Below are 15,478 nucleotides of genomic sequence, written 5' to 3'. Positions count from 1 at the left end.
CTGTTTCCAGAATTGCTGTTCTTCTTCTCTTCGATCTGCCGATGGATTTTCAGGTGTTTGCAATCTTTAGATAAGCTATCTAGCTGATCTCCAGCTAGCTGAAGCAGTCTCAGCCTGCTACTTCTCCGCCATCTTGACTCATCCACATCATTACTTTTTTTTTTTTAAAGCTTTTATTTATTAATTTGACAGAGAGAAATCACAAGTAGTCGGAGAGGCAGCCAGAGAGAGAGAGAGAGAGATAGGGAAGCAGGCTCCCTGCTGAGCAGTGAGCCCGATGCGGGACTCGATCCCAGGACCCTGAGATCATGACCTGAGCCGAAGGCAGCGGCTTAAACCACTGAGCCACCCAGGCGCCCCCACATCATTACTTTTTGATGTAGTGTTCCATGATTCACTGTTGGCATGTAACACCTAGTGCTCCATGCAATCCGTGCCTTCCTTAGTACCTATCACTAGGCTCACCCATCTCCCACAGCCCCTCCCTTCTAAAACCCTCCATTTGTTTCCCAGAGTCCACAGTCTCTCATGGTTTGTTGGAGAGCAATTTAATAAAAAATATTTAAGACCAGGTGGCATGGCCCTTTCCAGTATGGCAGCTCTAGATGCAAGAGATTCCAGCACATGTGCCCAGGAAGCATGTATAGTGGTGTTCGTGGCCGTGTTTTCTGAATCTCAATGGCTTGGAAAAGACCTACCTGGCATCAAGGGGAGAATGGATACATTTATTGGGCCATGTTAATACAGTGGAGTAGTATTCAGCAGTGACAATGAATTACAGCTGTCAACATGGCTGTGGTTCACATATATAATACAGAATGAAGAAAGCACGTTGCAGAAGCTTTATCCTTTATGACATCTTATATAAAAAGTCTCTGATTGTGACCAAGTAATGTATATTATTTAGGAATACCTCCTTATCTAATAAAGTATAGAGACATTCACAGATAAAATACCCGATTAAAAATAATAGTTACCTGAAGCAAAGAAAAGGAATTTAAATACACTTAGCAGGGTGGGGTATACACACGGGCTTTAGGAATATTGATCCTGTTTTGTTTCTTAAGTAGGTGGCAGATAATGGGTACTTTATTTTTGGAAAATATTTTTTGGATGTCTAAAAGTTTTGTGATAAAAAAATCCTCAGCCAAAGCGAATGGTCTCTGGAGTGTTACACTCAGAGTTATTTGCCCTGAAGAGTCCTTTCTGAGGGGAAATTGTGAGGTGCTTTCTGTTCCATATAAGCAGGTGGGCTGCTTGGGAATTAATTTCTATTTCTCCACTAGACTGTGAATTCCTCCATTGTAGGAATTATGCCATATTCATCTTCGTATTCTTGCAACTCACACTAATCCTGACAATGTAAAATAAACATTTTATGAATAAATGTATCAGGTAGACATAAAGGTTAGAAACCATGGGAATAAAACCCCAGATACAAATGTACCAGCTCAAATTGTTTTGGCAACCAGATAAAACCATTCCAATGTTTTCTTATCTCTCTCTGGAATTGATCTTATTTTCTTCTGAAGGTAAATTTGACCTGTTACTCCCGAGCAATTATTATCATGATGAAATTTTTCCTGTGTTCCATGGAACACCATTGTTCAGTGAAATATTAATAGATGTACTTCAGTCAAAGGGCCTCATGATCAAATAAGTTGGGAAACACAGAATTTTAAAAGTGAAAATGACCTACAAGAAACTCTAGAGATAACATAATACTTGTGAGAAACTAGATGTTTTAAAAATAAGGATGCTACTGAAAACAAGGCATGATGTCTTTTACTCTTCTGTGTGTGTGTGTGTGTGTGTGTGTGTACTCCAAAATACATGTTTCAGGTATGCAGTAACAATTCAACACTTGTACATAGAAATAACAAATTGTAGGGAGGTGGAGGAAAGGGAGCCCTTGTATGCTGTTGATGGGAATGTAGTCTGGTGAAGCCACTATGGAAAGCAGTATGGCAGTTCTTCAGAAATTAAAAATAGAAATGATCTGCTAATCCAATTTATCCAATTAAAACAAAAACACTAATTGGAATAGATATATACCTATTTATTAGTTTATTTCAATTTATTGGTTATTATTACAGTAGCCAATATAGGGAAGCAGCCTGAACGTCTATCAGCCTGGATAAAGAGGATATGATATATATATATGCAACAGAATTATTACTCAGCCTTAAAAGAAAAATCTTGTCATTTGCCACAATATGGACAGACCTAGAGGGTATTATATGAAGTGAAATAAGTCAGAGACAGTCCACTACCATATGATTTCATTTATATGAAGAATCTAAAAAACACAAAGTAACAAAGCAGAAACAGACTCAAATACACAGAACAAACTGGTAGTTGCAAGAAGGGAGAGGGACGAGGATGGACAAATTAGGTGAAGGGGATTAAGAGATGCAAACTTCCAGTTATGGGATCAGTCACAGGGATGAAAAGTACTTCTCTAACGTTGTGCTGCAAGTACTAGCTGGAGCAATAAGACCCCAGAAGGAAAAGAGATACCTGTTGGGGTGGAAGAAATAAATTTTTGATTGCAGGTGACATGACTGTAAAATATTTAAAAAAAAATTCCAAGGAAGCAACAAAAATCCTTTGGAAATAAGTGAGAGTAGCAAGGTCATGGGCTATATAAGGTAAATGGGCAAAAGTTCCTTGCTTTCCTATATACCAGCAATGAACAATTGCTTTTCAAATTTTAAAATACCATCTATAATAACCACAACAAAAAATGAGCTATAAATTCAAAATATGAGCACCTGGGTGTCTCAGTTGGTTAAACGTTTGCCTTCGGCTCAGATCATGATACCAGGGTCCTTGCATGGAGTCCCGCATTGGGTTCTCTGCTCAGTGGGGAACCTGCTTCTTCCTCTGCTTCTCCCCCTGCTTGTGCACTCTTTCTCCCTCTCTGTCAAAAAAAAAAAAAAAAGTAACCCATTTACCATTTTTAAAAAATGAGCTATAAATTCAAGATACATACAAGATCTGTTTGCAGAAAATTACAGGATTCTGGTGAGAGAAATCAAAGATCTAAGTAAATGATGTTATTCTGTATTCATAGATAGCAAGATTCTGAATTGTTAAAAATGTCATTTTTTTCCCAACCAGATCTATAGTTTTAATGTAATCCCAATCAAAATCCTAGAAATCTATTTTGTCGATACTGAAAAAAATTCAAAAGTTATATAGAGGTAAAGACTTTGAAAAACCAAGACATTATTTGAGAAGAACAAAGTTGGAGGTCTAACACTACCTAATTTCAAGATTTACTGTAAAGTTATAGTAATTAAGATAGTGGTATTGGTACAAAAATAGGCACATAGATCCACAGGCAGGATAGAAAAAGACAGAGAAAGGGCTGACAGTAAGTATTTGGGAAATGCGAGAGACACTGGAGGTCAATTAGAGGCCACTTTTTCTGTGTTCCCGAATAAGAGCGACCCATACACTGATGATTGGGGAACCTAAAATACATTTGTCTTCTGTATTTGTGTCAAAACCTTTCCCCTTGTTCTGGTACTTTCCTCTTTTTCGTATAAAGAGTGAGCGATGGGGGTGCCTGGGTGGCTCAGTGGGTTAAAGCTTCTGAACCATGAGAGACTATGGACTCTGAAAACAATCTGAGGGTTTTGAAGGGGCAGGGGTTGGGGGGGTGGGAGGTTGGGGGAACCAGGTGGTGGGTATTAGAGAGGGCATGGATTGCATGGAGCACTGCGTGTGGTGCAAAAACAATGAATACTTATACGCTGAAAAGAAATTTAAAAAATAGATTAAAAAAAAAGTTTCTGCCTTCAGCTCAGGTCATGATCTTAGGGTCCTGGGATCGAACCCCACTCGGGCTCTCTGCTCGGCAGGGAACCTGCTTCCCCCTCTCTGTCTGCCCGCCTCTCTGCCTACTGGTGATCTCTGTCTGTCAAATAAATAAATAAAATCTTAAAAAAAAAAGTGAGTGATAATGTAGCTAAAAATGAAGTAAGACTAGATTAAAACAAGCATTTACAGTACAGTCCTGCAAGTCTGGCTAGTATACTACCCCCCAAGGAGGTGCTTTGTGGGAATTAAAAATAGTTAAGGCCAATACAAAGTTATGCAAAAGCAAGTCTGAGGATCTTCACTAGGGAAGAATTTGTGGCAAATTCAAACCTAGGGAAGGTTTGTGGCAAAATGGCCAGAGGGTGAGGCTGATGACCCCATTAGAAAAGTGAGGAATCTTTCAGTCCTCACTATAAGATTCCGAATTCACCCCTCCCTTTATCTTGTCTCCCTGCTTGACCTGTCCACGACGTATTCTCGCCCAGGAAGAACACCGCAGTCAGCGTTCACAGACTCAGCCACTTTCTTCTCATCAGCTGTGCTCCTCATCAGAGACACCCAAGCACTGGGACATGTACCTTGTCCCAGATCTTACCAGGGCTGCTGAATGAGCAAATGACCTTGGGGGTGAAAGGAAAGTTCCTTTGGTGGTAGCAAAATCACCATTACATTGAGCACAGACTTGACCACATTCTCATTATCTCTCTCTGACAGGATTTGTTTGGTGTGGCACAAATTTTATTGTCCTATCAGGTTTTGTTTTGTTTTGTTTTTGAAAGATTTTATCCATTTATTTGACAGAGATCACAAGTAGGCAGAGAGGCAGCCAGAGAGAGAGAGAGAGAAAGAGAGAGAGAGAGAGAGAGACAGGAGAGGAAGCAGGCTCCCTGACTTGCAGAGAACCTGATGTGGGGCTCGATCCCAGCACCCTGGGATCATGACCTGAGCTGAAAGCAGAGGCCTTAACCCACTGAGCCACCCAGGCGCCCCGTCCTCTCAGGTTTAAAAGATGTCCTGGCTCAAGGAAAGGAGTGGCATAGGAAATGTCTGCTGAAGAGATTTTGCTGTTAGATAGGCTGCTTAAGATAGATGACATTTACTGAGCACTTACTGTGTGAGTAAGTACTTCCATCTTCACAGGATAAAGAGTTTTTCATTTGTCATTTCATTTAATTTCACAAGAATTCCATGAACTAACTTGATGGGCCCATTCAATGGATCCAAGTGACCCAGCTAGGAATTGTGGAGGCAGACTTCTAATTCAGGCAGTTGGTCTCCAGAGCCACATTCTTACCTACCCTTGTGTAGATGTCTCTACACAGTTTGGGTGTCTGCTCGTTGTCAGGGTTAAACAATTGCGATGCAGTCCTGGATATTAATTCTTTGCTATCCCCAACAGACATAATGTTTTAAGGCTGGCGAGAGAGAAAACTATTAAAAAAAAATCAATGCATTCCACTTGATATTAAGGAATTCACTGCTACTAGAAGAATCCACTAATAGGTTAAAATGCCATTAGTCATTCAGATGGGTTTTATGATTGTGCCTTGCCAGGAATATGGTCATGAAGAATTGTGACTTGCCATTAAACTCGAGAATAATGCTCTCACTTTCAACAAATGAATGTGATTTGGTTGATATAATGTGTCTAACCAGACAAGACTGAAAGCTGCAGAAGTAACATTTTCATCTAGATAATCTCATAGTAAAGCAGTTTCTTAGTGTTAAAGATAAAAATAATCAGCATACACAGAAGGGCCAACTCTTGTAAGATAAATGACTTCAAGGGATGTGATGACTGCTAGGGAGGAACAGGGTGCAAGTAATTAATGGCTGAAGAATAGAAGGAAAGCAGGGCATTATTTAAAGTTGAAGATTGCACTCCAGATGGAGACGGTGCAGATAAGTCAGAATTCAGGGACATGGGGACATTCTGGGGTGGAGCTGTATCCAGTGAGTTTTTTTTCTTTTGCTGTGAGTGCTAGGAAGTGACTTTAAAAACTGATGATTCTAGTATGTGCTCGAGCAATCATTTTGACTTATTTTGTTCCTCTTCCCATTCTCCCTTGGACATTTTCCAATCAGATTGTCTTAATCCTTTTCTTAAGTATCAACAGTTTCTGATACAGTTGTTTCTTCTCTCCTAAGACACCTTTACCTCCTGGTTTCTGGCACACATGCTCTTCTCTGAACTCACTGCTCCTTTTCACTCTCCTACAAGGAGGCTTCATCTTCCTGACCTTGCCTGAATGCAGAATGAGAGAAGTCGTGCCAAGAAGTCCTTAGAAAGATATAATGTGTATGTGTGTGTGCGCACATGCTTTGAGAAGGTCTCAAAGTTTTAAAATGTTAGATGAAGGTTCTCATAGCCAAAGGATAGTTTGAAACCGTTCTTTAGTTTTTCAGCAAGGTGAATAAATTACAGGTACTTTGGGGGAAGTGGGTTGTCTTGTATCTGAAGAGAGGAGCCCGGTGATGTACATCGTAATGCAAGCTAAAGTCAGTGAACCCCATTGTCAGATCTGTTTTCTGGATCTCTGCTCCCAAGATGATCTCATCCAGCTTCATGATTTTCTATATCCTCTCTACAGATATGATCCCAGAAATTACATCCAATCCATATATTTACCGAAGCTCTAAATCCTGTGTTTGTCTGCCTAACCAGCCTTTCCCATGTCTGTGAGCTAACTCATGTCCAAAATCAAATTCTGGATTTCCCACAGCCTCCAAGCTTGCATTAGTTTCCCTATGCTAGCAAATGGAGATTTTGTCCTTCCAGTTGTCCAGTCAAATCCCTTAAAGTCAGCCTTGACTCCTGCCCTTCATCACCCTTGACTTCTGACCAACCATTACACAATATATCCAGAATGGGACCCACTGTCTCCAATTTGGCTGCTCCCACCACCACCTTAGTGTGTGTCGTCATTTCTGGGCTGCATCATGGTAGCCTCTCAACTGCTCTTCCTGCTCCTTCATTGAAATCTATCCTTAATAGAACAAACAGAGCCAGGTCCTGTATTACCTGGCCCCTGGTTCCGCTCCAGCCTCCCCTCCCAGACGTCCTCTCTTGCTCGCTATGTTCTAGCCACACTGGGTCTTTGCTCTGTCTCAACACGTCAGCTGTTTCTACCTCCAGACCATTTGCAACTGTTTTTCCTTTTTCCTGCAGTGACCTTTCCCTAGATATCTGTAAGACTTGTCCCCTTACTTACTCATGTCTTAACAGGGACAACCCTGTTAAAAAAAAAAAAAAGGAAATGTCTCTGTCCCCATGCCTCTTTTCCCACTTTATTTTCTCCTTAGCATTTATTAATGACATATTTTAGATTTCCTTGTACATTAGTTGCTTGTCCATTTCTATTAGAATGGAAGCTCCAAGAAAGTTCCTGCTTAGCAACTGTGTAATGACAAGCTGTTCATTTCTCCTTTCTAAGTCTGTTTTCTCATCTATAGAAACTTGTCAAGATTTTATGAGGGTGTTGGGAAGAGAGAGTGGTGGAATGCATGTAAAATACTTAGCACAATGCCTGAAATGTTATATGGACCCAGTAATTAATCATGGTTGCAAGTCACTCCCATACCAGCAGGCAACTGTGTCCTAACATCCTGGGGAAATTGACAGAAGGGTTCTAGTGATAAAGGAAATTTATTGTATAAACTAACCATGGAAAATTCCAAGTCCTCCTGGAGCTGGATCAGTAGCTTTGTCTCCCTATGGGAGACACTATATTTAAAGACTCTTATAAGAAATGAATTACAACCACCTCTGTATTAACCTTTGGGTTAGAGCTTAAATATAAGCTGTAAAAAGTCTCATCTCCAAACCACCTCGAATAGACAGTTGGTCTTTGGAACTCATTGGGTTTGAAGAAACAAAAATTCCAATTTGAGGTCTGACCTTGTAAGCCAGAGACTTGTCACACCTAACTTTTGACAGATTGTTAAAGTGTAGCAGCATATCCTGTTTGATTAAATGAGTGTTTTCAGGTGCAGTTGAGAAGTTTGGAAGGAAGGATACAGATGATAGATTTGTTTTGTTGTTGTTTTAGCAACATAGTTTCCTTCACTGCAGTGAAGGTTCCTTCTGCCACTCTTGATTCTCTCACTTAGAATCATTTCAGCTTACTTATTTCTCCTACTGCATTCTTGGCAGGGATGTAGCCTTCTTTCTGAGCCTTGATCCCTGAGACGCCTGCGAATGGCCTCTACTGCAACTCAGACCTTAATCCTTTTCTACCTCCCTGTGGCCTTAAGCACTCTCAGGAAGAAGAAGCAGGTCTCTGCTAAGTCAGCTGGTCTAAGGAAATTTCTGTTGTCCCTTTAGAAAACCAATGAATTCAAACTCAGTGAATGTTATTGGAATATCTTTGCAGGGATGAGGATATTAGGTAGTGATACATGGCAGGGCTACCAGGAGGCTTCCAGCGGTGTTGAGCCCATGGCTGGCTGAGCAGGCATTCCATGGTTTTGTGCCTTTACTTTTGCAATCTCTTCCACTCTTCCTACTATTCCCAGCCAGTGGAATTCTGCCGATCTTTCGCAGCTCGGAGGCAATGCTACATCTTTGCTCTTGATAGCCCTTTGATGAACTTCTCTAATTTCATGGCATTTCATACACTCGGTGTATACCTCTTTTATAATACTTGTGTGAGAGAGTTCAAGTCACTTTTATGCCCTGGAAGCCCCTTGAGGGGAGGAACCACGTCTAACTCATCTTGGCACACAGTTCCAACTATTAGAATCCTTACTTAAGTATTTTACTTCAAGTTACTTGGCCTCATGGGCCTTAGCTGTGGTCTCTAATTCTGAGGGGTTCCCTTCAGGCTGGGCCAAATGGATTCCCACAGCATGAGAAGAAATAGCTACTATTTTTGGTTGCTTTTCATTGCTGAGAAGTGTGGGGCTATTTTGTGCCCCTTCTCATTTTTCCTGGTTCTGTTCATTTTCTTTACAGGCTTCCAGGGGTGGATAAAAAATCTTGTCACAGAAGCCCGAAGACCTGTCGTCTTGCTTATTTTTAAAAATTTTTTTTAATTGAAGATCTTTTATCTTTAGGGTCAGTGACGAGCTGCCAGCCTCTTAGGTCATGATCTTGAGGTTGAAAGCACAATGAAGTACCAATTCCCGAACCCATTACTTGAAACTCCTGCTATGCGGGGGTAAGGTAGGGTGGGGATGTGCACCTGGATGGCTTCTGACTTGGTTTTGCCTTAGGTCATGATCTCAGGTCTTGAGACGGAGCCCTGCGCAGGGCTCCACCATCAGCGTGGAATCAGCTTGAGTTTCTCTTTCCTTCTCCCTCTGCTCCTCCCCAAGCATGCTTGTGCTCTCTCTTTCTCTTTCCCTCTCTCTCAAATAAATCTTAAAACAAAACCAAACCTCCTGCCTGATTATAATCATATTCCACACTGTTGGTTTTTCTTAAAAGTTACAGTTATTTGATACTAAATCAATATTGCCCACCATATGTATAACAAATTAATGCACTGTTGGTCAATTTCTGAACTCACAATTTATTTACTTTAAAATTTTTTTTAATTTTTTAAAGATTTCATTTACTGACTTGACAGAGAAAGAGATCACAAGTAGGCATAGAGGCAGGCAGAGAGAGGGGGTAAGTAAGCAGGCTCCCTGCTGAGCAGTGAGCCCCGATGTGGGGCTCCATCCCAGAACTCTGGGATCATGACTTGATCTGAAGGCAGAGGCTTTAACCCACTGAGCCACCCAGGCATCCCCTGAACTCACGATTTATTTTTTATTTTTTAAAGATTTTATTTATTTATTTGACAGAAAGAGATCACAAGTAGGCAGAGAGGCAGGCAGAGAGAGAGGAGGAAGCAGGCTCCCCACCAATCAGAGAACCCGATGCGGGGCTCGATCCCAGGACCCTGAGATCATGACCTGAGTCAAAGGCAGAGGTTTAACCCACTGAGCCACCCAGGTGCCCCTGAACTCACGATTTAAAGTTGCACCAAAAATCTGAGGAAAAGCAATGTTTTACTCCTTCAGTAAGTTTGACAATATAACAGCTCTTACACAGTTGGGAAAATAAAGATATTGAAACAACTGGAGTGTTCTGTTTAAAGTCCTACTTTCTAACTTCCACAGTTGTCTTTGACAGCTTTTATGTTATAGTCATGCAGTTTCTGAGACACTGACAAAAGCATTTATTCCTGCTTTCTTTCCATTCTGAATCCCGTTTTAAGAATATTGGCATCAAAAATGTAGGGAAAAGCATTCTCTATGGAGTTAGTATCTGATATCAGAAACTATGAAAGATAAGTGATGTGTGGTATAAAGAACTGCTTTGAATCCCTTAGAAAAATAACACCCCAAACCTGAAACACACATGTTCCTATCGATATTTTCCATCTTCTTCAGAATACAGTTTCTTGTCTATGTCGCCTCTCCTGCCCTTATCCCATTTCTTTTTTCTTATTAACCACCAGAAACACGCGTGGTTAGAGTTCTTGTCTTCCTTTCTTTTTACATCTAAAACTCCTTACTTTCTTGCTCATTCCGTGCTAGCCATTTCAATCTGGCATCTGTTTTCATATGCTCTTGTCATCTGATCACAGATCCTCAGAGATGATTCAATGCAATGGTGTTTTCATTGCAAGAATTTTTCAACATCCCTAAGCTCCATTCTCCTCTTTGGCATCCCACTTCAGGAGACAAGGCCTTCTGCCTGCAGACCGTTCTAGTTTCTCCTAAATTCTTTATTTTGAGTCCAAATCTTTTTGCCTGTGATTTATCCTCCTTGCTCCTAATCTTGCCATCTGGAACCACACAGAACGAGTCTAATTCCTCTCCCATAAAGCTTCAGAAGCTTGCCGTAACAAATCTTCCTTAAATCGTCTCCAGGCTCTGCATTCATACTGTCTCTAAATTGTTTTTATAACTTGGTTTTGAGGTCCTTTATCCCTTGCTCATCTTTTTTCAAAGTCATTCTCAATGGGGTTCAACATTCCAGATACTTATCAATCTGTGTGAAGCCCCAGGGAATCAGTTTCTTTGATCTGAATTCCTTAATCTGCCTTTGGGCTAAGATTGCATTAAATTGCCCATCAATTTTGTCACATCATCACTTATAGCAACCTTGTATTGATTAAAACCACTAGATCTTTTTCTCAAGAATGACTTCTAGATGTGGTTTCCTTATATTGTGTTTGGGAAATCTGATTTTTGAAAAAAAAAAAAAAATCCGAGGGCTTTTCTTTCTGTTGACCCAGACGCATCATTCCAGGCAATTGAAGTCATTTGGCATCCCACAGTAATTTTCAGCCTTTTACTTAAAAATAACCAGGAAGTTATACTTTTATGTACAAGTGCCTACATCCAAATTTTGACATGAGAGTAAACAAGAATGTTACTGGTTAATTTAAGCGAGACATAATATCTTAAAGTTTTGTTTTTTAAAAAAAATCACAGTGTAGTTAACATATACTGTTCTATTATAGTTCTGTTAGATATATATATATATATATATATATATATATATATATATATAATGTTCTAGTAGTTTCAGATGTACAATATAGTGATTTAACAGTTCTAGAAATTAGTCAGTGCTCATCAGAAGTGTACTCTTAATCCCTTCACCTGTTTCAGCCATCCCGTCACCCACCTCCCCTCCAGTAACCATCTATTTTCTATAATATTAACTGTTGGTTGGTCTCTTTTTTTCTTTGTTTCTTAAATTCTACATGAGTGATAGCATATGGTATTTATTTCTCTTACTGACTTCTTTCAGTATACCTTCTGGCTCCATTGATATCGTTGCAAATGGCAAGATTTCATTCTTTTTTAATGACTGAGTAATACTCATCGTGTATCTGTGTGCATGTGTGCGTATGTACATATGTAGATCACATGTATCACTTTATCTCTTTCTTATCCATTTGTCTATTGATGGACACTTGGGCTGCTTCCATAATTTGGCTATTGTAAATAATGTTGTAATAAATGTAGGGATACACATCTTTTCAACTTAGTATTCTTGTATTCTTCGGGTAAATACCCAGTAGTGGAATTACTGGATCATATGGTAATTCTATTTTTGACTTTTTGAGGAAGTTCCATGCTGTTTTCCACAATGGTTGTACCATTTGCATTTTGACCAACAGTGCACAAGTATTCCTTTTTCTTCACGTCTTTATCAACACTTATCTCTTGTGTTTTTTATTTTAGCCATTCTGACAGGTGTGAGATGATATTTCATTGTGGCTTTGATTTGCATTTCTGTAATGAGTGATGCTGAGCATCTTTTCATGGTCGGCCATCTGGATCTCTCCTTTGGAGAAATGTCTGTTCATGTAAGCCATTACGCAGATATCTTCTCCCATTCAGTGGGTTGTCTTTTAGTTCTGTTGATTGTTTCCTTTGCTGTGTAGAACTTCTTATTTTAATGTAGTCCTAATATTTATTTTTGCCTTTCTTTCCTTTCCTTGAGGAGACTTATCTAAAAAATATTGCACAGCTGATATCAGAGAATGCCTGTGCTCTCTTCTAAGATTTTTATTGTTTCAGGTCTCACATTTAGGTCCTTATCCATTTTTAGTTTATTTTTGTGTATGGTGTAGGAAAGTGGTCCATGTTCACTCTTGCATGTAGTGGCCCAGTTTTCCCAACACCATTTGTTGAAGACTGTCTTTTTCCCATTGCATATTCTTGCCTCTTTTGTCAAAGATTAATTGACCATATAATTGTGGGTTTATTTCTAGGGTCTCCATTCTGATCCGTTTATGTGTCTATTTTTGTGTCAATACCATTCTGTCTTGAAATCTGGGATTTCAATTTTGTTCTTTTTCAACATTGCTTTGGCTACTCATGTATTTTATTTTTGTAGTGCCATACAGATTTTAGGATTATTTCTTCTGTGAAAAATGCTGTGGGTATTTTGATAAGGATTGCTTTAAATCTATAGATGGCTCTGAGTATTAGGGACATTTAATGATATTTGTTTCTCCAATCTATGAACATGGTATATTGTTCCATTTGTGTCAATTTCTTTCATAGGTGTTTTATAGTTTTCAGAGTACAAGTCTTTCACCTCCTTGGTTAGGTTTATTCCTTGGTGATTTACTACTTTTGGTAGAAGTGTCAATGGGCTTGCCTTTTTAATTTCTCCTCTACTTCATTATTGTAGAAATGCAATGGATTTCTCTATGTTGATTTTGTATTCTGTGAGTTTATTGAATTAATTTACCCTAGAAATTTTTTGTTGGAGTCTTTAGGGTTTTCTATATATAGTGTCACATCATCAGCAGACAGTAAAAGTTTTACTTTTTCCTTACCAACTCGAATGTCTTTTATTTTTGTTGTCTAATTGCTATGGCTAGGGCTTCCAGTATTATATTGAATAAAAGTGATGAAAATGAACATTCTCATCATGCTCCTGATCTTAGGAGAAAATTTGTTTTTCCCCATTGATGATGATATTAGCTATGGGTTTTTCATATATGGCCTTTAGTATGTTGAGGTATGTTCTCTCTAATCCTACTTGATTGAGGGTTTTTGTCATGAATGGCTATACTTTGTCAAATGCTTCATCTTTTAAAATATCATATGGCTTTTATCCTTTTGTCAGTATGATGTATCATGTTGATTATTTGCAAATGTTGAACCACCCTTATATCCTGGGAATTAATCCCACTTGATCATGGTGAATGATTCTTTCAATGTATTGTTGGATTCAGTTTGCAAATACTTGGAGATTTTTGCTTCTATGTTCATCAGGGATATGGCCTATGGATCTTTTTTTGTATGTTTATATCTGGCTTTGGTATCAGGGTAATGCTGGTCTTTTGGAACAAATTTGAAAGCTTTCCTTCCTCTTCTATTTTTTGGAATAGTTTGAGAAGAATAGGTATTAACTTCTTTAAATGTTTAATGTAATTCACCTGTGAAGCCTTCTGGTTCTGGACTTCTGTTTATTAGGAATTTTATGATTACTGATTCCATTTCATTGCTGGTAATTGCTCCATTCAAATCTTTGTTCTTGATTCAGTTTGGGGAGGTTATATTTCTAGGAATTTGTCTATTTTTTCTAGGTTGTCCAATTTGTTGCAATATATTTTTAAAAAATATTATAATGCTTTTTATTACTGTGGGGTCAGTTATTTCTTGTCTCACATTTCTCCTTTTGTTCTTTTTTCTTTTTCTTTTTCTCTCTCTTTTTAAGTAACCTTTACGTCAAGCATGGTGTCTGAATTCATGACCCCAAGATCAAGTCATGTGCTCTGCTGAGCCAGCCAGGTGCCTCTCTTCTTAATTTGTATGTTGAGTCTAGCTAAAGATTTATCAATTTTGTTGAGCTTTTCAAAGAACCAGGTCCTGTTTTCATTGATTTTTGCTCTGTTGGTTTTGTTTGTTGTTTGTTGTTGCTAATTCTTTTTTTAGTTTAGTTTTTTTTTTTTTTTTAATATCTGCACTAACGTATTATTTCTTTCTGCTGGTTTTGGGTTTGTTTTGTTCTTTTTCTAGCTTGTTTAAGTATAATGTTTGTTTGAGAATTTTTTTGCAGTTTGAAGTAGCTTTGCATTGTGATAAACTTTCCTTTTAGAACAGGTTTCCCTGTATCTTGAAAATTTTAAGCCATTGTGTTTTCATTTTCATTTGTCTCTTTTTTTTTTAATATCCTCTTTGATTTCTTGGTTGACCCATTCATTGTTTGATAACATGTAACTTAACATCTCTGTATTTGTGTTCTTTCCAGATTTTTTTTTTTTGTAGTTGCTTTCTAGTTTCATAGCCTTGTGCTTAGAAAAGATATATAGTATGACTTCGATCATTTTGAATTTGTTGATACTTGATGTAATCTCTTCCGGAGAATATTCCATGTACACTTGAAAAGAATGTGTATGTTTCTGTTTTAGGATGGAATATTCTGTTAGATCCATCTGTTATATATCTGATAGATCCATCTTCTCCAGTGTGTCATTTAAAGCCACTGTTTCCTTGTTGATTTTCTGTTTGATTGATCTATCCATTTTTGTGAGCGTAAATGTAAAATTAAATAAAATTTTGTAAATATGTATTTATTAAATTTAAGTTTAAATTTAGTTATTTTAATATATTTTAAATTTGTTAAATTTATTCTAATACAACTTTAAATAAAAACAGTTGTTGTTGATTAGTTCCTTTATGTTTGTTATTAGCTGCTTTATGTATTTAGGTGCTCCCATATTGGGTGCAAAAATATTTACAATTGTTCTATCTTCTTGAATTATTCCCTTTATATATAGTGTCCTTTGTTTCTTGTTACAGTTTTATTTTTCTTTTTTATTTTATTTTATTTTTTAAAGTCTTTATTTTAAAGTCTGGTGTTATTTATCCTTGTTATGCCTAGTAGCAGGTGCTAAGTGTAGTTTTGGAATTCTGTGGACTAATTCTCCCGCAAGTATTGGGAGAGCTGTCGGGAGACATTCTGTAAGTCACTCATATTAGTATAGGCTATGGGAGTTACACAAATTCCCGGGAAGGGTGCTATACATCCCAGTCCCAATAGGGCCCCCAATATGTCCACTTGTTCTTGAACCAAATCCACTCTCTGGTTGACTATCAGGATTCCTGCTTGCAGATGTGCATTGATCTGAGTCTGTGTTTGAAGGGCAGCCGCCGTTCCTTCTGCAAGGGTGTTCACAGCTTT

Source organism: Mustela nivalis (genome assembly GCF_964662115.1).
Source record: "Mustela nivalis genome assembly, chromosome: 2".
In the NCBI taxonomy this organism is placed as follows: domain Eukaryota; kingdom Metazoa; phylum Chordata; class Mammalia; order Carnivora; family Mustelidae; genus Mustela; species Mustela nivalis.
This window is presented reverse-complemented; position numbering follows the sequence as displayed.